This window comes from Toxorhynchites rutilus, chromosome 3 (genome assembly GCF_029784135.1).
Source record: "Toxorhynchites rutilus septentrionalis strain SRP chromosome 3, ASM2978413v1, whole genome shotgun sequence".
Classification (NCBI taxonomy): domain Eukaryota; kingdom Metazoa; phylum Arthropoda; class Insecta; order Diptera; family Culicidae; genus Toxorhynchites; species Toxorhynchites rutilus.
In genome coordinates, this window is record NC_073746.1 from 40,102,404 (window position 1) to 40,127,059 (window position 24,656).

General features: G+C 37.8%; 1 protein-coding gene and 2 pseudogenes across 5 annotated transcripts in view; 2 read left to right on the top strand and 1 right to left on the bottom strand.

Moving 5' to 3' along the window:
* LOC129775560 (klarsicht protein) overlaps positions 1-24,656 on the bottom strand; it is a 536,788-nt gene that overhangs the window by 490,657 nt on the left and 21,475 nt on the right. Inside the window, exon 1 of one of the 5 annotated variants that reach the window (XM_055780423.1) lies at positions 4,263-4,519. The exons of the other annotated variants lie outside the window; for them this stretch is intronic. The gene's annotated coding sequence lies outside the window, so the exon portion shown is untranslated. Of the gene's footprint in view, positions 1-4,262; positions 4,520-24,656 lie in introns of those variants that run through there. 5 annotated transcript variants of the gene reach the window in all.
* Positions 10,907-10,990, top strand: LOC129780998 (U4 spliceosomal RNA; annotated as a pseudogene).
* LOC129773054 (uncharacterized) overlaps positions 18,278-24,656 on the top strand; it is a 50,437-nt pseudogene continuing 44,058 nt past the window's right edge.

Sequence of the window (24,656 nt, forward strand, 5' to 3'; positions counted from 1 at the left end):
GTTTGTTGTGACAATACAGCTCCACAGCCAATGTCTGAAGCATCTGTTGTTAATATAAATTGCTTCGTAAAATCTGGATATTGGAGTAATCTAGGTGACATTAATGAATTTCGTAATATGTTGAATGCGTTTTGGCAATTATCTGTCCATCTGAATTTTGAATCCTTTTTTAGAAGTTGGTTAAGTGGATTTGCAATCAATGCAAAATTTGGTACAAATTTTCGATAATAATTACAAAATGCAACGAATCTTCTGACTTCATCTGCATTTTTTGGGATTGGGTAATTTTGAATTACTGAAAATTTAGAATCATCTGGTAACATGCCATGCTCTGTTATTTTATGACCTAGAAAGGTAACTTCAGTGCTAAAAAATTTGCATTTCTGAGCATTAAGTTTCAAATTATAAAATCTTAATCGTTCAAAAACTTGAGTCAAATTTGAAATATGATGATTAACTGAACATCCCGTGACGATAATATCGTCAATATAAATAAAGGATATTTCTGGAGTTAAACCAGCCATTGCAATGGTCATCATGCGTTGAAAACTGTTTGGGCTTATATTTAATCCAAACGGTAATCTCGTAAACTGATAATGTCCATTTTGTGTTGAAAATGCTGTAAATTTTCTAGACTCATTGTCCAAAGGTATTTGATGAAAACCTGACATGAGATCTAAAGTTGAAAAATATTTTGCTCTTCCAAGTTGGTCTAAAATATCATCAATTCTTGGTAGAGGAAATTTGTCTGCTAAAATTTTCTTGTTCAGTTGTCTGAAATCGACAACTAAACGCCATTTCTTGTCATTGTCACAAGATTTTTTTGGTACAAGAAGAATTGGTGAATTATATGGTGAAACCGAGGGTTCGATTATATTACTCTCTAACATTTTATTCACTTGTCTATTTATTTCATTATGTTGAGCATGAATCGTCTTGTAATTAGGAATATATACAGGTACTTTGTCGTTAAGAACAATATTCTGTGAATAGAAATTGTTTCTAGTCACATCCTCCTCTGGGAGACAAAATATATCTTGATATCTAGCAATTAAATTTTTAAACTTGTCTTTAGCATATATGGGGATTTTTTCTGTATCTATGATTTTAAAAATTTCATCGAATCTCTTATTATTTTTGTTATTACTATTAAGTATTGTATAATTATTTAAAATACTTAATGTAGGTTTAAATTCTGAATAGTGTATATACAAAGGTTTGTTTGTGGTATTTACAAATTTTACATAGGGTTTTGCTGGTGAAATTATAGTATTTCCACAGAAAACTCCTGGATAAATTTCTTCCGAATGAACTACCATATCTTCTATAATATTTAAATATGGTATCCTTCTAACTACTTCACTACGGCTTGGTAACATGAAGCCTTCTTTTAAATTATCTTCTATTGGTATTGAAATCTGTACATTAGCTATATTAAAGGTAAGTAGCCAATATTCATAGTCTATTAAACACTTATAATTTATTAAAAAATCCCTTCCTAGTATACCGTCTGCTTGTATTGGTAGGTCTGCGGTAACTAGATGAAAATCATGATTTAAAGTTAAAGTATTATTAAAACACATAGCTGTATTTGTTATACCTAAAGTTTCTACACTGTTTTCCGTAATTCCGGTTAATTTAATTTTATTGTTACTATTTACAGGTTGAGTTGGGAGAATATTTCGTGCTTTAAACAACGAAATATCTGCACCGGTGTCAATGATTAGGTTGCATACTTTATTTCCAGTCATGTGCACTTTGACCTGAATAAAGTTTGATGCATTTAAATTTATTGTCAAAATCGGTGAGTCTGACCGTAACAATTGTCCAGTTAGTCGACATCTGCGTTCAGTTGTTACTGGTTGACTAAAAAATAATCAGAATTGTAATTTCCTGATTGCGTCGTTTGATTGTTGGGGTTAGGTACTGTATTGTTGTTATTGAATGGTACCAAAGCTTGGCAATTATTATCCGATTCAATTTGTGGATAAAATTGATTATTGTTAGTATGTGCGTTCCGTCGAGGAATATTTTGATGATTTACAGCGTACATCCTAGCTGGAATGTTATTTCTATTGTAAGTTCCGTTAGGATTTCTATTGTTATTCTGGTAGAAATTTCTTTGAGTAGGATATTGTTGTGACCCTTGGTTGAAATTTCTGTTAATGGGATATTGTTGCCAATTCCGATTGAAATTTCTGTTGTTATTTGGGTATCTATTCTGATATCCGCATTGAGAATAATTTCTCTGGTTGAATCGATCGGTCATCATTGAATTTCTATGGTTAATATTGTGGTTTAAGTACTTGTTATTATTCTGTCCAGAATTGTTTGGTTGCCTGTTTTTTATCGAATGCAGTACTACTGCATTTGTGTCTCTATTTCCCGTCTTCTCGTTCTCCACCATGACATTGATGGCTTCTTGGAGATTATCAAATTTTCCAATTCTTAACATCATTTTCGTTTCTTTATTTGATGTCTCGTCGATAAGTGTTTGGATTGCTGCCTTTTGAGACATTTTCCTCGCTACATTGTCAGGAATTTGTTCTCTAATATAAGTGTCTTTCAATTTGTCTGCTAAAACATCGAGTTGTTTAATAAAATTCTCGATTTCATTGGCGTTTTTCAATTTTAAATTTTTCAAATTAGCTAATGCTAAATCTGAATTTCCTTTTTCTTCACAATTTGACTTTATCTTGGTTGTGATCTCGTCGTATTCGATGGGAGTTGTGGAAAATAAGTTTCTTGCTTTTCCACTCAACTTTGTCAATATTACTTGAATCGCTGCAGCTTTATTTACATCTGGTACTATTGTACTAGTCAGATTAACTGCATCAATAAAGGATTTTACTCCACCTGGACTTCCATCATAGGTGGGTATAAGTGTTGCTAGTTCAGCAGCTGTCTTAATACTTAACGCCATTATCTTTTTGTTGTTTGCTCTTAGATACCAAACTACAATTTTTGCTAGTATTTTGAGCTTAAATTTTCTCTTGACCAGATTTATTTCACTGCGCACTCTTAACAATGAGTCTTCAGTGTCTGGTTTCAAATATTGGAGTAAGCCAGGAGGTTTTTCGCTTGTTTCCGGCTCACTGTCATATTCTCGTTGTATAACTTGAGAATTGTCAAGTAATTTTATACACTTTTGGTATATTACCTTCAATGCTCCGTAGGTTTCTACTTCTTCATTCCACTTAGATGCATTGATTCTGAATTCGAATGTTTTTAAAACTATTCTATATTCCTCCAAGTTTTCTTGTATTTGCTGTCTTTTTATTTCAATATTTTGTAAGGTCCTAGGTCGAAGTTTATTTTTGGTTAGGTTTTGAAATTCTTTCTTTAAATGGAATTCGATTTCTCTAAGTCGATCCATTGAAGAGAACTTGTTCGTTTAATTTGTACACCCTACTTCTCATTTTGTTGGTGTAATCTCTTGCCAGTTTCATAATCTATCCAGGTAATTGGATCATCTCCAGGCAATTCACGTATTCGAGTTAACAATTCTTCCCAAGAATTGAATACTTCGCTCGTTTGTAATGGAGCAAATGGTCCCGTTCCTTTACCTTTTCCTACTTCATCTAGGAATTCTAGAAATTCTTTGAGCTCGACTTCCGAAATCATTTTGTATGTTATTTGTATTTAATTATTGATGAGAAAAAGATTAAATTTATTTTTAAATAGGAGGAGAGAGGAAGAGAAAAAAAAAATGTATATACGCATATGTGTTTTTATGCTATCTCCTGTAGACCAGCGATAGTTCGAGCGGCTCTCAAAGCTTCTGTCCGCGTACAATTTTTATACAGTTTGTAAACTTTGTTTAATGCAAGCAATAGTGTGATGATTAAAATCACACACAATATAACTTCATTAGTTTCATGGAATCGAGAATGCTGCTCAAGGTAATTTAGAACTGTGACCTGTGGATCTCCAGTATTCGTTACCTTTTTAGAGCTAAACAATCCCATGTTAGTTCATATTCGAATTCCTTAAAGTTTCATTATTATTCGTGTTACATTCGTGATTCATTAATTTATTTCATTAATTTATTTCATTAATTCTTTGATGATATTTGAATGATAAAAATTATTTAATTGTATAATATCTACTTGCATTTCATTTATTTAGTCTTCTTTTTTTTTTCAAATAACTCACTCTTGTTTCATCATATCATTTTGATTAAAAAAAAATTTCTGAAGTGAACTTTCATCGTATATAATCTACAGACGTAATCGATAAAAAAAACAGATTTAATCATTTACTTGAAAACTTCCTTTGGACCACCGTCTAGGTTGATTTGCTGCTCATCTGTTTGCTGCTCACGCTGCTGCTGCTAGTTGATGGCCTTCGCCGGGAATTTTCTTCTGCGCCTCTTTTGGTTTTCTATCTACCCGCCTGCCAGTTCCTTACTGCTGGCAGTGGTCTCGCCTTCCAAGGAGCACTTGCGAGCCAACTCTTAGGCAGCTTTTTTCCATGTTCATTGCACAGGTCGTTGTTCACTGGACACTTCGGTAATTGTTGTTACAGTCCGTTATCTGACTTTTTTTTTTTTTTTTTTTTTTTTACATGGCCCTTTCGCACTGCGATACAGTTAGTCTTTCTTCTGGCACTGTTTCTCTCACTACTCAGTTAGCTGCTTTTTTTTTTCTCTGGCACCGTTTCGCACTGCGATAAAAAAGTTCTGAAGTGATAATCAGTAACGTCCATGCTTTGTTCACTCCAATTTTTGGGTTCACATTTACTATCACAGTTTAGTACATTGTTGTGATACGGCTGGTTGGTTTTGCACACACTTTTTCTTGCTTTGTTTCACTCAGCCACACCAAGAATTTCGATTACTAATTCTTATCAGCGAACTTCATTTCACTCTTGCACCGCAGTACTCTTGCTCACTTTCATCCTCAATAATATTGCACTGGATCTCCTGGAATTCCGCCGATTTTCCGATGAATTCAAATACCGTCGCACATCTAGAGCTGTTACATCGGATCGCTTTTCCTGTGGCTCGTTTTACGTGTCGAGCACTATCATATCGCACTCGCATCCGAAGATTGCATGAATTCTTTTTAAAACACGGTCGCCATCAAATGTTTTTCTACCCATGCTCAACTCACGGTTGTCATCAACTGTTTTTAGTTCACAAACACGGTCAACATCAAATAACTTCTATACACTTTATTTCTCATTTTTTTTTTTGTACCAAAGACACGATACTCTTTATATTAAATTATCTGAAGAAAACTCAACACGACCTATCGCGTGGCGTGAGTCTCTAGAACTCCCTTAACACTGGTTACTAAAGTCCTAAGCTAGTAGTTACAACAATTTGTGTAGAGTTTCACTAGGAGGAGCCAAGTTGATTTCAAAGGGGAATAGCCAATCAATCGAATGCAGTGTTCGATGTGAATGGGGTCAAGAAATAATAATGCTTACTGCACTCGTAAGCGCGCATATCGATTTCATGGGAAATCGTAAAGTGTCACGACGACTTTGTATATGGTCGCGTATTTCATCAGAATAGAACTAGGTTTGTTTTGGCTACTGGTTTATTGCCTTTAGCTGCGCGCGATATGATGTAAGAGTACATTCATATCGTCAGCGCACGTTGGCTTGTTTCTATGAATGAATGTGGGGAAAAGCAATTAACTAAATAATGCAGTTGTGCTTGAGGAATGTTTCATGGGAATTGTAAATCGAAGTGACTACGCATGAGTCATTTATTAAGAAACAATCAACTGCTTATGAGGATGGGTTTTGGGGATGGATTTAAAAAATGGGTTATGGAATGATATATGGCCTATGAAATATGGGATTTGAAATGAGATTTGGAAATGGGATTTGAAATCATACTACACCCGAAACCAGACATGAACAATCATCTTCTCGACAATTTCCGCCCCATCACTCTTCTAAGTTGTGTTGGGAAAGTCATGGAAAAAATAAGAGCGCTCTATTGTATGTAACAAATTTGTCTAGAGAGTAACTGTCGAGCTCTAAATGCTAATTTCCACTTAAATACTTTTCCTGGGCCATTGCTAACACCCTGTAACTCACAACTGAATGGTACAAACAATAAACAACAGAAGTTTTTTTTTAGTGTGAGTTTAGTTTGTCACCTTTACAACGAGCCTAAACTTGAACTTGTATGATCGATGATCACTAAAGCCAGCTATTGAGAAAATAATGGATAACTTATTCCCCAACCTAATATTTCCGATCCAAAAATTCACTGTATTTCAGCTGAATCGGTCCAAATTTTCCACAAAATAAAAATCATTCCTCATAGACAGGGCGCTTGGCGTTGTCGTAGGCGACCAAACTTTTCATTACCAGTCACCATCCGCTTTAGAAATGGGTTGATTTTGTTGAGAATCAGTGATGAATTTGATTGAGATTAAAATTTGGTCCATGAAAATTATTTTTGTGGACTCGTGTGGCATCCGAACAACTAGCTTAATCAAGCAATGGCAGCCGGTTTCATGTACAATATACAGCTCTTGAGTGGTCGGAACAGTTCATAACGGTCGGCGAGGAGTTCCATTATTTTAAATTTCACCACAATTGTTCTGAATTACCGTAACGAAAAATTGTAAATGATTGAATGTTACCGTAACAGGACAATAAACACTACTCACATTGTCATTCGTCTGTATTGCGTGTTCTTCGCTTTTATCAAAGTAAAACTGTTAAATATGGCGACTTTATATCTATATTAGACACGCTTTCAAACAATTCTGTCTAAGAGCATTGAAATCATAACAAAACGTAATTCTAGTGCCATCTATTTGAAAATAATAATTCTTTTACTGCAGCTAATATCAGCATTTGAAAACGTTTACACTTAGTATTTTAGTCAGCGCTTAGTCAATTTATCCTATTTACGTTAAATTCTACTAATTTGATTCAATGTATTGCAAAAAAAAGTCCGTGGATTCCAATAATTTTACGAATTTACACATAATACAAATCAAGGCATCTCCAACAGCCGCAACACGAAAAACAGAATCGTTACTGATCACTCACATTCATTGAATTTTTCCAAACTGGCAAAATAAAATCTTCATCAAACAAGTGATATAATACAACACGATTATAATCGACATAATCGACGGGACTTGATGATTCAGCGATGGCTGCTGATCGTGACACACACACGCAGACAGCGGGCAACTGTGGTCAGCCCGCCCCCTTCCGACTCGCGACAGCAACGCGGCTATCTAATGAAAAGCGATGATTAACTCGCGCCCCATGAATGGTAGTAACTATTCTCGTTACACCATTCCAGAGTCGGACGGACGGAACGGGAAGGGCTCATTAACGCCAGTGAATCATTACAAAAATAGCCCGTCGTCTCTTCCGGCGGATTGTTTTTTCTTCACTACAATTGTTGCTTGGGTTGTTTTATTTATCCGCAGAATTCGCTGCTCTTGGTTGATGGTATATCAATTAGTATATTCAAAAAACAAATGAGCCTCTTCGCGAGAATTCAGAAACCAGTTTTTCCCTTGCCTGACACGATGACAACTGTCGTCGACTATTATTGTCATATTGGCAAGTAGCGCTGTGGCATTTGAGCACGTCGTCCTCGTTGTGACTTGTGACCATTCAATATTGAGCTGAAGTAACACTCCTCGAAACGATGGATTATGCAAATTTCAACCATTGGCTGGTTCATATTGGATGACCAGGGGCACCGGTTGGGAGCACCCGGAACGCGGAAGAAACATTAAACCTGTCCCCGTCGCTGGTAGCTAGAACTGAAAAGCAAGCACCAGCAAGCCACCACCTGTGGATGTGACTTCCCGCCAAAAACCAAGCGCGTGTGGCTTGGTTTAGTGGCAATTGACACATACGAAGGTCAAAAATTGCTATGGAAGCGCGTAAACGAAAATACACGACCGCCTAATAAACATATTTATGAGGTGGTTGGAAATATGAATTGCAAAATCCACGGGCAACCGCTGATTGGAAATGGAAAATATTCCGAAATCAGACCTTTTGCCGCTAGATATTCATTTCAGAATCAAATAATATAGTATTTGCGGTGACGTTACCATCTTTTCAAAGATCAATCATACAGGCGACTGGAAGTATTATTAAATCAGACGATTCGGCAAAAAGTCAGAAAGCGACTTCTCCTCTCTCCGGGCGGTGAGATCCAGCGAAAAATGTAGGTAAAGGTGACGGTCGAAGTGTTAAATTGTAGTTACGTTCGGTCGAACTCTATAATTAACGCTGTGGCGGTAGTGACAAGGGGAATTTCTCTGTCAAAGGTTTCGACGAACCCAACGCTCAATTTCACTGCCAGCATGAATTGTGATTGTTCACGGCGAGTAAGTGTGATCAAAGACTTGTAAAAAAAATAGAAACATGTCTTACAACCGATTAGCCTAGGTCTAATAACTTCATTTATATTCATGACATCAATCAATTCCCTCCAATGAATTAAAAGACATTCACTATAAAGCTTTCAGAGCAATCAACCATTTTTGACTGAGACAACCCTGTGTATTAAGAATGCATTGTATAATTAATTAAACCAGCCGGCGCCCGAGATCATAAATTGTTGACCAAGGTAGTGAAATTCCAGGCACTTTCTGCCTTCCGAATGGTTTACTACATAACAAGATGCTGTAAATGAGAAAGCTACTCTAAAATTGAAACTCGTGTAGATTGGATGCAAAAAACTAAAAACTCTTTCACCTAAAGTGCAGTAAAATTTCAGCGAGGAAATTTTTCAAATCATTTCCTGGGGTGTGGCTTTATATTGGACTAGCTGACCCGGCAAACTTTGTCCCGCCCAACATTTGTTTTTTGTTATCAACACCTTCAAACATTCACATTGTCTTACTATGAGCATGTTCATGGGTCCAATCGCAGAACTGTTCATTGATTGATCTTCTAATCGACCCCGTTGAATTTACCTTCTACTATAAAATTCCTAGTATTTCTAACAAAACTCGTCATTATAATATCGGAGGCTCGCGCGGGTAGTCGTCGAGAGTAGACGTACTTTTCGTTCGCTCCGCGTTTGGTTTCGTATCGTGTTATTTTGCCTAAGGGTTGTGGCGAATCGGCCAAGTGTGATGGAAAAGTTCTGTTTCTGAATCATTTCGAAACAGTTATTTGCTATAATATCCGCATCCATTATCGGTTCCGGGCATTATTGTTTGATTCCTGGTATTTTTTTAAATTTAAAGTGTTTCAAATTACGACGGGTTCGGACAATCATGTTCAGTCGTGTACACATGTGACGGAAAGTGTATAAGTATGAGTGAAACGCTACGTGAAACGAAGCGGCATAAGCAGGAAAAATAACGAGCAATTCTCCGCGATACATGCAAGCTGTTCACAAAATGAGCAGTGATGATATCACCACTACTAGAACGTCGCAGGACCGCCAGCAGCAGCACAATGAAGCTAAGGAATTTGATGTTTTTTTTCACTCTCTTTCCCTCTCTCTTAAGGTGGCCGTACACTGTTTGTCCGGAGGTCAGGTATTTGATACCTTTTGAAGTTTGGTTTGAATTTGTACAAACACTATTTTGTTTGCCACTCTTTAATTATCAACATTTGCAAACAATGCCAATCATCGAACATGGAAAAAATTCTTCTGAAATATTTAAAGTAAACTAACCATGTACCGACAGGATCGAAGAACATACCGAAAAATATTTTAGACATCCAATAACTGAGTATTTGCTTGTCGTGTTTTGTGTTTTGTGAATATATTTGATCAGTACACGTTGATAAAATTTTATCTGTCAAGGGGAGTCAAGAGTTTGGTTTCGGTCAGACAGTGTATGAGCACCCTTAGCTTGCCATGTTGCACTGAATGGATGAAAAGCAACTACGAGTTTTTTTTTCTCCTTAGCAGTTTTTTTGACGTAGGACTACGTCTTTCATTTCAATACTGGGGTGTAAGATCAAAGTTTCGAAAACGAAAGCGTTACGCCCGAGAACGAGTTTTTGAGCGTTAATAGCTTCTAAACAACTGAACGTAATGGTATGATAAACACTTAATTCGAAAGATAAAATGTCTACGTGTTATATGCTTGTTACTTTTTTATCAAAAAACTTGTTTCAATAGTCCTAAAATTGCTTTCAAAACAGGCTATTGAAATCACACCAATCGGTATATAAGCGAGTGCCGCTCGGAAATCCACTCAGTTACGATTGCGCAACGATTGAGGTACGATTGCTGGAATGGATGGATGTTTCCCTAACACAGACTTCAAAACCATGGAGCCTGTGGAAATCGGCATAACAAATTGGATGCAAGCTGCGGGTGCTATTGTACTCGCTTGCGTTTCTGGAAATCGGAATGTTTCTCTAACACAGACTTCAAATCCATGGAGCCTGTGGAAATCGGCATAGAAATTTAGATGCAAGCAGTGGGAACTTTCGTACTCGTTTGCGTTTTTGCAAATTGGAATGTTTCCCCTAACACAGACTTCAAAACCTTGAAGCCTGGGGAAAGATGCAAACTAAGAGTACTTTTGTACTCGCTTGCATTTTTGCAAATCGGAATGTGTTTTCACAAAACAGATTCCGAAACCAAGAAGTTGGGAGAATCGATATTGCAGATACATTCAAGTCGGCAATACTTTCATACCCCCAAACATTTTATCGTTTTGCTATCACGGTCTACAAAAGCGGGTACAAATGCAACGCTTTAGCTCGATTATTCAAGACTGCATTGGAAGATATCCCTTCATGTCGCCAGCTCACTGAACTTCTACGCATACCGTTTGATGATTATGCAACATGTTGATAACTATTTGGTGCGATAACTACTACCATAATGCATGAATTGACTTAAATTGAGATTTGTTTGCAATTGAATTCGTAAATAGTTTCATTCATTCACTATTTTAATCAATAATTTAATCAATACACAAAATATAGCACTGCGCAGCGGCGATATCGTACCCAATGAGGATCATCCGAGGTGGGATTATTGCTAATTGAAGAAATACAATTGATTACTAAGCCAACGGCAGTCCTACGTCAACCTTGTGGTTATGTCATAGGTATAACCCATCCATAGGTTTGTACATGTGAATACAGTAGAAGCCCAATTATTCGCGAATTGATGATCCGCGGATTATTCGCGATGGAGAGTTCCATACTAAATTTATAAACCTTACCAGGATTGGTCAGTGAGTGGTAAGCTCATGCTCTTTCATTTTGGTCATGGCCTTCACATTATCTGACCACTGGTTTACACGACCTTATAGATGGATAAAAATTTTCTGTATTTATTCAACACTGTTTTCATGTTGAAATGCCTTTTTTCGCGTTTTCACCTCATTTAAGTACTACATTGCGTTATATGCGATTTTTGTTATTCGCAGCGATCTTGCCAGACTATTCTGCGGATAATCGAGGTTCTACTGTACTTGATAATTGATAATTATGACATCTAGGGGTGTCTATTTTTTTTCTCGCTTTGTTATCGGTATAGTAGAATTTTTTGGCCGTCTGAAATCTGATTGCTTGTCATGTGTTTATGCGTGAGTAGCTTTAAAATATGTGTATTATTTATGAAAGGGTGGTCCTGACTTTTTTCACGTTGTACAATAAATAATATTTTTGGAAAGCGGGCCTGAACTGATAGTATGTAAATGCGCTTGATACGGACTGAACGGAAAGTATAGTAAGAAAAATCCGGGGCTCAACGTGTTAATAACCCTCCAGCGACGCGCTCTGAATCTCTGATATAGTACTATGCCCGAAAACACACAGAACATAGCACCGATTCGAGCTATGGTTGAGGATTTCTTTCGGTTACCTTCTCAGGTAGCCCATTCAGAACCTTCAGGGATTACAATCGAACATTAGGCGCGAACGATCTCATAATATATCGTCGATTCGAGTCATCATAGAGAAATTCTTTCGATAACCTTTTTAGGTAACCTAATATTAATAATCTCTGGCGTCAGGGTCCGTGTTAACATAATCACATCACTTACCGCAGTGAATCCTGATTTTTTTTTAACCATTCCCACTAACAACTATCCCTTCCATGATAAACGCTAGGGAACCACGCTATAGAGGCGACCCTTCTGGCCTTCGGGCGGCGAATATCATACTAACATTCCTTCCCTTCCTTTGGTGACTGTAAGGACGTGGCCGGCGTCGTTATTGACCATTTAAAGCTCGAATCACCGAAAATTGCACAACGAGAATGATTTGCTAGTCCCAAGCGTCATTCTGTGTGTTCTTTGTGCAATTTGGTTGGTTCAGGTCAATCGCGGAGAGCAACTACGAATTGTACAGTCTACCCAAGCTCAAGCTCAAGCTCAAAACTCGTCATTATAATATCAGATTATTTTCAGACACAATTCTCGTTCAAGATTTTTGAACCACTTGCAAATAACATGTTTCTCCGTTACATGGAATAAATGTTTTATACAGAAAATATGATAGAATAAAGACAGTCCTAAATCGGACAATTCCTTCCTCAAGTTCTGCTCTTATCAACACATCCGGCGATCCTTTTTTTTTTTTGTATAGATAGAAGAAGATATAGGAGTGCGTTTCATCACATTAAAATCCATTTCCAGCTTCGAACAAAGATCAATTTCGCTACCGCAAACATCAAATGGACTAACAGCTCTTTTCACTATGTAATTGTAGAACATATGGGAATTTAATGTTCCGAATTTCCCTTTTTCCTTCAGAATTTTCGGAAAATTTTCAATTGTCATGTTTGGTTGGAATATTTTTGGTTGAAATATGTGTAATATGTTTATGGGACCTCCTCTCCAATGCAGAGGAGGGTGGGGTGTCATACCATCATAGAATCATTTATCATACACAAAAACCCTCACATCCCAAATTGTGCTTGATTAGTTCTAGAGTTATGCAGAAGTTTGTGTTTGTGTGCCCCCTGTAATTTGTGTTTCATTTGTATGGCAGCCCCCCCTTAGAGAGGGGGGTGGAGTGTTTAACCACAATAAAAACATTTATTGTACCCTAAAACCTCCATATGCCTAATTTGGTTTCATTTGTTTGATTAATTCCCGAGTAATGCAGAAATTTGTTTTCATTTGTATGGCAGCACCCCCCTACCACCCCCCCCCCCCCCTTTAGAGAGGGGGTAGAGCGTCTAACCACCATAGAAACATTTATTGCGCTCTAAAACCTCCAGATGCCTAATCTGGTTTGATTTGCTTGATTAATTCTCGAGTAATGCAGAAATTTGTGTTACAGTCCATAAGAATCAGACAGACAGACAGACAGCGTCTGTCTTTATATCCTTATCGCGTATCACTTTCCATCCTTATCGCTTTCTTTATATCCTTATCGCTTTCCACTGCTTAACCTCTGAGTTTGCGATTTAATTTCCAAAAGTGCGGATAATTCAATGTTTGAGTCATAATCGCGCCTGTCTTAATTAGCCACCATGTTATATGATTACACTTGTCGCACTGCTGTGAGAGTGTACACAGTGTTAACACATAAGTATAGGGGCAAAAGAAATTGCGTTTCTCTCGCCTGACCTGTTACCCCGTTAACAGTTTTGCTGAAAAAGTGTCCATGCCTAACCTATATGACAGTAGTCAAACAGAAATCGTGTTTCACTGTGGAGCAACGAGGTCGTGGAAATTAATTATCTGTTTTCATTCGACTCAATACATTCATCTCTTCCAAAAGAGAAGGAGGTTCTCGAAGACATCATCTAAATTTTGGCATCACTCTTGGCAACCTCAGTCTCACACCAGCTAGCGAGCAGATATGAGTCTTTCGTAATGCTGAAATCAGCGGTAGCAAAGCAGCAACGTCAACAGGAAAAACCCCAGCAGTAGCAACATCATCAGCAGCAGCAGTAGCAGAGGAAAACGAGTCTCATTCTTACTGTTGTCCATGAGTCCATGAGTCTCCGCTAATGATCCAACACATAGTTATGCAATATCGTTTGAAAATGATCTCAACTGAATATGTTAATCAATTCCAAAAAATCGAGCAATGCTTTTATAAGATTAATTGTAGTCTATCATTTTTGTCAATGTTTGAAGTAGGGCAACGCAATACCGGAAGAAACAAGGGGTGTAATAAAAATCTACGAACTGAACATGTGAGAAATGATAAAAGATTTCGAACGTTGGTAACTCGCCATTTCTTAATACACCGCGAAAATGTTTGCCTCAATTGATTGAAAATATTTATACGCATCTATCACAATAAACGATTTTTTTTTGAAGCTCCTCAAATTGTACCTGCCAAGAAAGACTAAAATAGCCGCAAAATACAATTTGAATACATCAATACCACTGCAAAAACAATCGTAGCTATCCGTTCATATCATAATTCAAAAGAAATACAAAAAATAATAAAACGAAAACACCATATGAATTTTGACCTTACTCTTGTCAATCTCAGTCTCATACCAGCTAGTGAGCAGACATAAGATGCTTTTGCATCCGCAAAGAGTTTCAATGTAACTGTTGTCCAGAGAAGACCCGTGAGCTTCCGCAAATGATCCAACATAAACAGTGTTGCAATATTGTTCGGTTAAGACACCGTATCGCAATGGTAAATAATGGTGCTGCTGGGACAGAACATTATCGTCGAGAACAAGAATGAAAGGATCCTCACAACATTCACTAAAGAGTTATTTCAAAAAGTTCGATGTATTCTCATTGTTTTTGACGTAGGATTGCGTATTTCGAGACCATATTGGGGGTATAAATTGAAGAACGAATATCGATCGCATCGTGAAAAATGTCAAATTTCAAATCATTGCTCAGTCATTACTTGATGAATTGGTGAGACTTTTGCGTCAACCGTTTTCAGCACTCTATAACAATTTGTTTAATTGAATAAAATAATATGTGTCATGAAACAAACTATCGAACAATTGAAAAATCTCAACCCCTATCCTAACGGAAATACCCAGTTTCGATTGGTCGAAATTGGCGACTTAAGCGGCGGCTCATGTATTTACAATTATTGCTCAGCTATTTTCTGATGGATTTACGAGATTTTTGCATCAATCAATCTGAGCACTCCATAACAATCCATCACCATGAGTAAGATCATATATTACATAACACTAACTATCAACCAATCGAAAAATCACCAAACGGAAATACCTCGTTCTGATTGGTCGAAATTGAAGATACAAGCTTTCTCTTGTACCCACAATTATAGCTCAGTTTGATTGATTTACGAGATTTTGCATCAATGTTTTTGGGCACTCCATAACAATTCATTACAGGTAAAATGAATAAAATTATATATTTATGAAACTACAGACTTTGAAACCAAGGGATCTGACGACGTCGGCATTACATATAAATCAAAGTAGGGGGAGCTTTTGTTCCCATCGAAATGTGTTCCCTAACAGAGATTTCAAAACCAAGGAAATCGGCATTGCAAATATGTGCAAGTTTTTTTTGACGCACCATTTCACACAGGAGCCATCTTTTCTAGGGTCAGAGAGGGCGGCTTTCATCATATCTCATTCCTCTTCGGTATATTCTTTCATGGTACGCACCATCCATCGTGATAATCACCATCCTTCAATCATCACCACTCGGTTGTAAACAGTGGTGGAGTGAACAAACAATTCCCAACAACCAAACAAACTTTCCAGGGCCACCAAATCATTATCAAAGAGTTTCACGATGTGATTATTCAAACATATTCGAAATCAGCATGCAACAGATAGCCTAACGGAATCCTACGTCAACTATGCGATCGTATCTCGGACACAACCCTCCTGTGATTTTTTTTTTAAATATTTACAAAAAAACTGGAAGTGGGTTATATCTGTGGTATAACCGCAAGGTTGACGTAGGACTATCGCTGATTTAGTGATCATTTGTTTGAAGTTGAATCTAAATCCACTCTGAATGTATGAATAAATGTATATTTGGGGAGACTTTATTCATCCAATATTGGAAAATATTCTGCTGATGGGATATCCTTCAGAAGCATTCTTGTTAATACTTGATTGAAAAATCACAAAACGAAATGCATTTGATCGCATTATTATATGAATAGCAAACATTAAAATATACTCTTTCGCTTGAATGTAATTTCCGGATTGTTCTCGATTGCCCGATAACCACCAAAAGAGTTGCGAACGTGTATCCTCCTCCTGATGGATTCCCTTCTGGCCTAAGGTGCACAAACAGACTCTTGGTGACACCGTTCATCAGCGTTTGCATGATGAACGAAGTTAGCTTCACTACAACAGCGACAACATGCTCCAATCGCTTATTCAATTATAATAATTACAACAATTATAACAATAGCCTGTTTGGAAAACAGTTTTAAGGCTATTGAAACAAGTTTTTGGATTAAAAAGGAACAAGTATATACCGCGTAAACATTTTATATTTCGAATGAAGTGTTTATCATACCATTTCGTTCAGTTGTTTAGGAGCTATTAACGCTCAAAATCTCGGTCCCCGGCGTAACGCTTACGTCTTCGAAACTTTGAATTTACACCCCGGTATAGAAATGAAAGACGTAGTCCCACGTCAAAACCTAACTCGAAAACTATAAGAGCTACAAAATATTGATCAAACGCGGACATGGAAATTGTTTAAACTTCATTCAAAAACCGGCAAAAAATTATGACGCTGAAAAAACAAAAAAATTGGAATTCATTTATCTCAAAAATGTTTATTTCCAAAATTCTTAAAAATTATGGATAGACAGATGAGCACTTCTACACGGAAACAGTTTTTCTGAAAACAACTTTTGCATGTTTTCTTCCAAAAACTTTGGACTAACCTTAATGTTGTTCAAAGTTGAGATAGCGTATTCGGCAAAGTTTTAGATAATATATGGACCTTTGTGAAAGACGCCAACTTTCTATCTATTATAGCTTTTGAAATAACATTTCACAATTATCCAATTGTTTATCTCAAGAAATGTTATTCATAGTGATAGTTGGGTGGAAATATTTATATAATTTTATATAATATATAAGCATTCGAAATCTTTCGATTTTCCCTACTTGCTCAGCGCCTAGATTTTCATTTTACCCCTCAAATGTTCCGGCCGGTTAGACGTAGTCCTACGTCAAAAGATTTGAATCCGACGAATCTGTTCAAGATTGTTTGGTGAAAATCTTCATTCTCTATTGAAGGATATTGATTTTAAAAGTAAAATTTAACCATCGTTCATTATTTTTATGTAAAGTATATTTACTCTTCCCTAAAATGTAATAATTTATTTGCTTCATGCACACAGTTTTTCCCAATTTCGTATTCGCAAATGATGAGCCGAATATCCGGCTGGCGGATCTTCTTATGTATGGATGATTTGTTGTTCATTGTATGGACTATTAATATATTTTTTCAGAATTTTGAAAACATACCTTTTTGGAAAAACATGAATTTAAAGCAATTTTTTTGAATTTTTAAATTTTTATTTATTTTGAATCAAAATTTCCTACATTTCATTCTATGACTAAGATTTTGAGGTTTTTTCTTAAAAAGTAAGAAAACCCACAAGTCACAAAAAAATTTAACTAGAAAACTGTAAAATCTCAAAAAATTCTAATCAGAGAATTAAGTGCAGAAAATTGTTGAAATTTAAAAAATTATATCAATTAAATTTAATCCTCCTGTACTCACGTGAAAAATCGTAAATTGTATACTCACAGACTGTGCGTGTCTCTGTTGTATTATTATTGTATTGTGTAATTGGTATTAATTTAAAGAAAAAGATATAATTGACTGAACTGGTTCGCCAAATGTGTTGCTAAGCGTAAAACTCGAGAATCAACCCAATTTGAGCTGTCTCTATTTCGTTATATTCGTCTCTGCCCATGGACTAATGTTACGGCGAGAAAAATCGTAAAATTTTTGGAAAACCTTGAAGGAAAATGGAAAAATCTCATTATCATATGTTCTGTCATGTGATATCGCAGAAGGCGTTGTTAATTCGACTGAAATTCGCGTTGACGGAATTGATCTTCGCGTTGCGTTGATGTGAAGCGTAAATGGATTTATGTTGGAACAACGTACCGTCGTGCGGGGCTACTTTTGAAATGCGGGGCTACTTTGGACAATTTAGGTTTTCACAATTTTCTTATAAAATTACATATTTTCAAAATGTATTATCTGTGATAATTCATTCATACAACACTTTTCCACCATTTCACGTTGACAGTTTTTTTTAAACGCAACTACTCCTTTTCAGAAAATTGAAAAACCTCGAAACGTCGAGCGGTAGTGATTTGAAGCTCCAGAAAAATTGTTTCCGTATACATTGTTCTTACAATTTTAAATACTGGTAAGTATGTAAACCTATCAGAGAACTATTCGTTTGTCATATATCAGCAGCAGCAACGTTATTTTATCGTTGAAATTAGTTATTTTTGAAAAACAAAATTGAGAGCGATAAATTTTCCACCGTTAGCCATATTGTAAGGTTATGTTTGTTTACTTTTTTGTAGGTACAAGAATGGTGAGGAACTATCGGAAGGATAATAATGCTCGGAAATATACTGTAGTTTCCACTGCAGATTCAATGCAGTGCCTTGAAAAAGTCAAATCCGGAGAAATGTCCCACGCAGAAGCCGCTAGGCAACTCCATTGCAGCCGACGAACAATATACAACAAGCTATGCGAATCGCACCAGAAACAGCCCGGACATCAGAAAGTTTTTACTGAGGCGGAAGAATTATCGTTTTCAGACCATCTCAGCTGCTTGTCCGAGTGGGGCTTCCCCGTTGGAACCGATGATCTGCGGGAAATAGTTCGAATTTATTTGACGAAGCAGGAATGAAAAGTGCCAACTTTTGTAAATAACAAACCTTCACGGGACTGGGTGGCACGATTCCTACGCGATCAACAGCATCTAAGCAAACGTTTTGCACAAAATATAAAGTTAAAACGCGCAGCAATAACACGAGAAACAATCGCAGAGTACATGGCCAACTTAAAGGAATCTCTGGAAGGTGTTCCGGCTTTCAATATTTTTAATTACGACGAGACGAATTTGTCAGATGATCCGGGTAAGAAGCTTGCTATCTGTAAGCGTGGCTTAAAGTATTTTTAAAACGTGAGGAACTTCAGTAAATCTGCTACTTCCTTTATGTTTTGCGGAAGTGCAACTGGAGAACTGTTGCCACCATACGTGGTGTTCAAGGCAGAACATTTATGGGATTCTTGGACACTTAATGGCCCTCGAGGAACAAAGTGCTTCTGGCTGGTTCGACGAAAGAATTTTCGAGGACTGGTTCAAGACACTTTTTCTTCCAACTATAAGGCATTTGAACGGACCAATTGCGCTGTACGGAGACAACCTCTCATCTAATTTGAATCCAACAGTTATTGAAATTTGCCGTCAAAAATATATTAAATTTATCTGCTTGCCACCTAATGCAACTCATCTGACACAACCGCTCGACGTAGCATTTTTCTCTCCAATGAAGCGTGAATGGCGGAAAATTTTAGGACGGTGGCGTTCCTCTTGTGAGAGTTCTAAGAACGCAACTATTCCCAAAGGTCGCCTCGGAAGCCTTATCAGAGAACTTTGGAAGGCACCACACACTAGACGTATTCTAATATCGGGCTTCCGGAAATGCGGTATCGTACCACAGAATCCCCACGAACTCATTAACCAACTGCCATCGATAGCTTAAAGCCCGAGTTGATTGGAGACTCATTTAAACAATTTCTAAAGGAAAATCGTAACGACGTGATCTGCTGTCCAGTTGGGCCTCAACCGAAGAAAAAACTAAAGGTTTCTCCTGGAAAAAGTGTTTCTCTTGATGAAATTCCAAAACGTGATTCGAAACCCATATCTAAGACACCCGGTAAAAGGGGACGAAAGCCCAAAATCATCTCGTTGTAAAATACATTGATGTAATAAATTTATTTTGAAAAATTCGCTCAAATGCACATATGTATAGCCATCCATAACTCCTTGTTCCAAAAAATGTTAATTCAGCATTATCCTATGTAATTGATGTAATTGATGATCATTTTAAATTTTCAAATGACTATGTCAAAAGTAGCCCCCAACGTGTGCAACGGAGCTATTTTTGATCGCTCTATGAACAAAAGTTTTATTTCTCAATTAATTCAGATCATATTTTGCACAAATGTCATCTATACATCCAGGTTAAATATATGTCAAGATTGTTAAAATTCACCCACAATAATCGGAGTTAAAAAAATTTAAATGATGAAAATGAAAAAAAAAAGTGTCAAAAGAAGCACCGCACGACGGTACTTCGAAAATAACAATTATGAATGAAAATTCACTTTTCCGTTTTTCGTTTCGGTGATATTTCGGTTTTCAAAAAAAACTCAAACTTTGACCGCTTTACGCCACTCTTCCCTATGTGCGATTGTACTGAAATCATGCATAGGGTGTTTTTTCGAGGTGGTGACCATTTTGTATAGGGTAACTTTTTGAAATTTTGGGGTCGATTTTTTTCCATACATTCATTGGCACCTTAACTCTTTCACTTTTCACTTTTTTTCGGAGTGCTACCACTGAACGGAGCACTGCGCCGAAAAGTATGCATATCGTGTGATCGATGTGTAGTATCACCCTGTTGTCGCCTATAGACGACGTTCGTAGCGAAAGGGTCAATGGTTACACATTATGAATCTTGAACATTTCTGTCAACAGGTCTTCCGAAAGCTACCACAAAACTCGAGGGAAAAATTGGATGATCGCTGGGTTTAAAGAACTTTTGACGAAAATTTCAATAGATTTTTCAACTATAGGACATTACAAATCCAGATTGACACCCTCAGAATCAGTTGAAGAACAGTGGATGTACAATTGCAACCAAGTAGACATAGTTTGATTCAATGGAAGACACGTTTCCATCGTGTTTCTTTTATAGATATGCGTGCCGCCACCAGGGTCTCGATGTAAACAAATTGCTCAACATATAACCACAGCTCTAAGCCAAACAAGGCCGTAAACTATGCTGCTTCTGTAGCTATCATTACCAACGCGGGCGAGGGACCCCTTTATCATGTGAAGAGCTGCGTCTTCAGTCGAGAGCCGAGCTCTACGCGCATTTCGAGATGAGTGGACTTTTAATGCTCAAAACAACCATCCATATCCATATGTGCCCATTACTATGGTATGAGTGGTTTCCTTCGCAGTTATTCGCGCTCATTTTTCTTTGAAACAGAAAAAAAAAACACTGGAACACATAACAGCGGCTGATGCGGCTCATTGCATGCGTTTCAAAACAGAAACACACACGTGAAATGTGTCTAAATTTGGTGCGGCGATTTATTGTGTTCACTCAACACCAACAGAATCAGCCCCGACAGAATAATGATCACATGTTCCACGTCGTGTGTTCGCTACGGTTCTTACGCTAAGCCCACAACCATTCATAACCATTTTAGAATTTTGCAATCCTAACTCGCGCAACTTGTTCGAACACAAAACGTTTGGCGTTTTGGCCTTTGGTCGAGTCTGTCCTCAATTAGGTGTTTCAAACGTGCGCACGCTGAACGGTGATCCATAACTCTCTGTCTCGCTCTGCGTGGAGTCAATCATAAATTATTTGTTCATTAACAACCAAGTTCGAAGGGGGCTCTCTCGTACGCTTGTTAGATTCTACTTTGAGTGTTCCTCGGTTTCGATGCAACACACCAGAGGCTCTCCGGTTTCGACTGGTTATCGGTTACTTGATCGGCTGACATGCACCGGTTGTTGTTTGACAAATAAATACCAGCTTGCGGGATGACTTAAGAAGATGACACAATCCAGGATCCTGGGCCATCGTTTTTGCAAACAACTAAACAACAAGAACATATACGATGGCACGCTGTGAACCGTTGACCGCAACGGGACGCGATTGTGCGATTGTGGAAAATAAGCCTGACAAGTGTATGTAGTAAATATTCATAATTACTATAAATAAATCAAGGTGATTATGAAATGTTCCGTTGCGGCGGGTTTTGTCCGGCCCCCTCTGGCTGTGGCCGGCGATAAAACGTTTGCGAGAGGAGGGAGATGAGAGAGATGTCTTGCTCAGTGTTGTTTTATGATTAAGTTGTTGCTTTGCACGCCACCTAGTACCTAGTTGTTGCTAGTGCGGGAGGAGTCAGCCTTTCTTCGTGGGGGGAATGAGCTTATCGCGCGTATAACCACACGGGCAATAATCTCCAGCGGTAGTTAATGATGGGCTTTAGGAAGGCGAGATTTAAACAGTTTCGCAACAAACCACCGGTTGTGACCGGATTGTGGGTTGTGCACAAAGTATGATCGAGAGAGGTGTAATCGTAATCAGGTGTTAAATAACCCACAATCGATGCAAAAGGTAAATGAAACGATCCCGGTCATTTCCACCGATAAGGAAGGGAGAAAGCACATGTGTTCAAGGTGTTTTAATGAATCATCACTTCCGAAGTATACACGGGTTTAGCGGTCGATGGGTGTATTATTGAGCTAATGGTTTATCGCCGATCTTGTGCTTAATATCCGTTAATTGATTGAAAGGAACCTTTTTTAATCATGTTTTGACTTTCAGAAGAAGAAAGTCCAGAAAGTCATATTTCCCTATTTTTCCACAGTTATTATGAATACCCGTATTATTTTTATCTTTTTCCTGGGTTCTTGTATCATATCATTTCTCACATTGCCTACTACTTTGATTACCTCTGCGTTTTTGCTCTCTTTTTCAAAACCTCTTTTTTTTTCTTCTTTTGGAAGAAGAACAGAGGCGGGTATTCAAATTCCTAATATAGGTGCGCGATTACGAATGCAGATCATGGCAGGAAAATGCAATCAATACCATATCAATACCAATAATACCTGTTCACCTTACTTTTCTAAGAAAAAATCTATCCTCGTCTAATCATCAATCTGCACTACAAAAATCTATCAATGATCTTTCTGTACAACTTTGTAAATTTTGGGATAAAGGGTGTGTCCCATCAAATTGCATCACGGAAAAAACGCTGTAGAAATTTAATTTTTAGGAATTATATCTTCAGCTTTCGCTTATAATCAGATAAGAGTGTATAGATCACGTTGGCCATGCTTCACTGTCAATTTTTCGTAAATTTGGAAAAATGTCGTCGAACGAAAAAGAGCGTCGTGAATTAATCCTGTGCACTCATTTCGAGAATCCGGAGTTGTCACATCGGGACATCGGTAAGATGCTGGGAATCGTCCAATCCACGGTGAGCAGAGTACTAAAACGATACTTCGAGAACCTAACCATCGACCGGAAGGTGAAGAACGGCAAAAATGGATGCTCCGTCAGTGAAAAAGATCCCAAGCGTGTAGTTAAGCAGTTTAGACGTGATCCGAGAAGTTCGGTCCGGGATGTCGCCAATAAGCTGAATTTGTCAAGTTCATTCGTCCGGACCAAGCAGCGGGAGGGCCTGCGTACATACAAGGTTCAGAAGGCTCCTAACCGCGACGAAAGGCAAAACATGGTGGGGAAGACGCGAGCCCGGAAGCTGTACACCGAAATGCTGACGAAGCCGCATTGCCTGGTAATCGACGACGAAACCTACGTCAAAGCGGACTTTCGTCAGCTGCCGGGCCTGTTGTTCTTCTCCGCAGAGGACAAATTCAGCGTTCCGGAGGAGATACGCAAGCAGAAACTATCCAAGTTTGCCAAAAAGTACATGGTGTGGCAAGCGATCTGCTCTTGAGGAAAGCGGAGCGCCCCCTTCGTGATAACCGGCACGGTAAACGGGCAGGTCTACCTTAAGGAGTCTAGCCTACAGCCTACAGAAGCGCTTACTACCACTATTGAAGCAGCACGAGGGCCCGACCATCTTCTGGCCGGATCTCGCTTCGTGCCACTATTCAAAGGACGTGTTGGAGTGGTACGAAGCCAACGGGGTCACCTTCGTGCCAAAGAAAATGAAACCGCCCAACGCGCCAGAGCTTCGCCCAATAGAGAAATATTGGGCGATTATGAAGCAGGCCCTCCGGAAGAACCCAAAAGTTGTCAAATCGGAGGCGGACTTCAAGAGAAAATGGATTTCTGTTCAAAAAAAACTACAACCTGACGTTGTACAAAACTTTATGGACGGGGTAAAGAGGAAGGTGCGAGCATACGGGCTTGGGCTCGAAGTATGAATAAAAAGAAAATGCCAAAAGTTGTTTAATAGTTTTTATTTTACTGTCTAAAATTTTCAAAAGGATCGGTCTACTGGGCGAATTTCTACAGCGTTTTTTTCGTGATGCAATTTGATGTGACACACCCTTTATGTAGGGTTATTCGAAATATATTTGCCGATTTATAGCATAGCATAGCATTTTTTTAGGATACACACTTATACGATTCTACACTTCGTTTCATAACTATAGAACCACCTTTTTTTTGCTTTTAGAGATGTGATCGGTCCAAATGATAAAATGGTATACAATGACTATTTTCGTTTATAAAACAAACTTTGTAACCTTCATTGTTTTGTAATCCTACAAAAAAAGACCAAGTATCGGTGTTTCATAACTTCAAAACCAGATGTTACTCCCCATTTAACATTATCACTACTTCATAAAATCAACGAAGATATTTGATGTTTCCCGCTATTTCCACTTCGTTTCAACCGAGCTTTTCCTGATCGCTGGAAAATTCAAAAACTTGAGTTGTTCTAACTTCTTGAAAGGTACTGTATGTGCACGAATCGGAAATTCCCTAAGATTTGTTAGATATGCTATACATTACAATCCCATAGTCT